The sequence below is a fragment of the Arachis duranensis genome, chromosome 5 (genome assembly GCF_000817695.3).
Source record: "Arachis duranensis cultivar V14167 chromosome 5, aradu.V14167.gnm2.J7QH, whole genome shotgun sequence".
Lineage (NCBI taxonomy): Eukaryota > Viridiplantae > Streptophyta > Magnoliopsida > Fabales > Fabaceae > Arachis > Arachis duranensis.
The window spans coordinates 93,567,669-93,570,026 of NC_029776.3; positions in this window are offsets into that span (position 1 = coordinate 93,567,669).

The window sequence follows — 2,358 nt, forward strand, 5'->3', positions numbered from 1 at the left end:
CGCCGGGAGACCACGCCACTACCGTCGTCGCCGATTCGACAACGCCGTTGTTCCGGTGGTTCTACTTCTTCTTCTTCATCTGCTTCTTGTGGGATAAATTTGGTGTTTTAATTTGTTATTTTCTGATTTTATTGTTGTTACGTGTTAATTTAGTGGTTGAATTTGTGTTGATTTATTGAATTTGGGTTGATTTCATTGATGATGTTATTGTTAGTGGTGGATGTGCTGGTGCTGTTGGTGGAGGAAGTGCTCGTGGGGGTGGTGGTGGTGGTGCTGGTTGTGTTGGTGGTGGTGGTGGTAGTGGTGGTGGTGTTGGTGTTGGTGTTAAAAAAACGTTAAGGACCATTTTAAATCAAAAATTAAATGAGGGACGAATTCGATTCTGGCGAAAAACTTTAAGGACCAAAACCATACTTACCCCTAATAAATAAGATGACCATTATATAAGTCAATTAATGTAAAATAACTTAATTTGCGATTATAATTAATATATGTATTGCTCATAAATAGATTAGAAAATAATAATTTCGTAACAAAATAATCATTCAATTTGAATTACAAATAATTAATTGCTATAAATTATATTAAATTGTATGATATTTAAATAATTAACCAAATCAATTAGTTGATATAATTAATTTATTATAATAAATTGAATTTAATGAGTTAAAAGAAATAAATAAATAAAATACCACCAAAAACATGCCAGTGTGCCGTGATAGTTTTATCATTAAGTGCAAAAATTTAATTTTTATATAATATAATAGATATTTACAGATTATTATATTAAACACAGACAAAAAAACACACTAAACAAAATAAAAGCATCAATGGTAAAATATAACCTAAAAAACCACTTAAATTCAAAAAGAACCTTGATGAATTATAATAAATCTATATATGAGAAGTAAAAATAAACTAAACAATTAAAAATAAAGTAAAAAGAGCAATTAAAAAAAATAAAAGAAGATAGAAAAGATAATATGAGGAGTAGATAAAAAATATATTGCAATAGAAGATTAATATAATTAATTAATACAAAGGATGAAAGAGAAAAATTAAAATACGATCTTATTAAAAAAATTTCAAAAATAATATTTAAAAAAACCTATTAATCAAATATTATAAAAATATTACAAAAAATTTAAATTATCTTTAAATAAAATAATAATACCTTTAAGAATTATTAATCAAAATAAATAAAAAATTAATATAAAATAAAATCATAGAAAAATATTAGCAAAATTAAGATAAAAAAATAAAAAATTACAAATACTTTACTTGAAGTACAAAATAGAGAGAGAAAAGGGATATATAAAATAATAAGATAATAAATTGAATTAATTGAATTCATTTATTTCATTGTTTTACATATTATTTATTAAATAATTTAATATTTATCTCAATCAAATTAAATAATAAATTAGTTATAATTAATTTGATTTAATGAATCAAACAAAATTTAACATAATTTGATATTTACTCTAATTAAATTAAATATTTGAAGTTATGATTAATGTAATTTAATGAATTAAATAAAATATTAAATGATGAAATATTTATCCTAATCAAATCAAATTACATAATTGATTAGTTATAAGTAATACAATTGAATGAATCAAATACATTAAATTGAAAAATAATTTAGTTAATAAAAAGATAAAGAAAAAGTAAAATTATAAAAACGTATAGTCATTAAAAAGTAATAAAAAAAAGTCTCTTTTAATTTTTTATTTATTAAATATTAATTTATTATAATTCATTTCACAATATTTATTATACGTTATTTATCTTATAAATTAATACAATCAATTAATTGATATCAATTATCGATTATTAATTATAATTGATATAACTCATTTCGCTATACCATTTAAATAAATAATTAAAAATGCACGTCTCAATTTTTTATTAAAGTAGAATAAAATAAAATACATAAATTGAGTAGATATAAATCTAAAAATTATAAAATTTTATTAATAACTCAAATAAATTAGTACCATAAATCTAAATTTAATGTCTATTTTAAAAATAACAAGTGTAATGACCCGTGCTATACACGTGATAAGATTGAAATTATACTTTTAAATTGTTCTATCAAAATTAATTTGAATTGTAATATTTCAATTAATAAATAAGTAATATGATGTGTATTGTTCATTTTTTTTTAAATATGGTATTAAGTGTATTAACTCAAATGTAGCTATTAAGTGTATAAAAATTATGTTTGAAATGAATTCTCTAAATGAAATTATTCCATTTAGAATATTTAAATTATGATTTCAATCATAAATTACGATTATGATTTAAAAAAAAAAGTTGATATGATATTACATTTTTTCTCTACTTCATTATTAA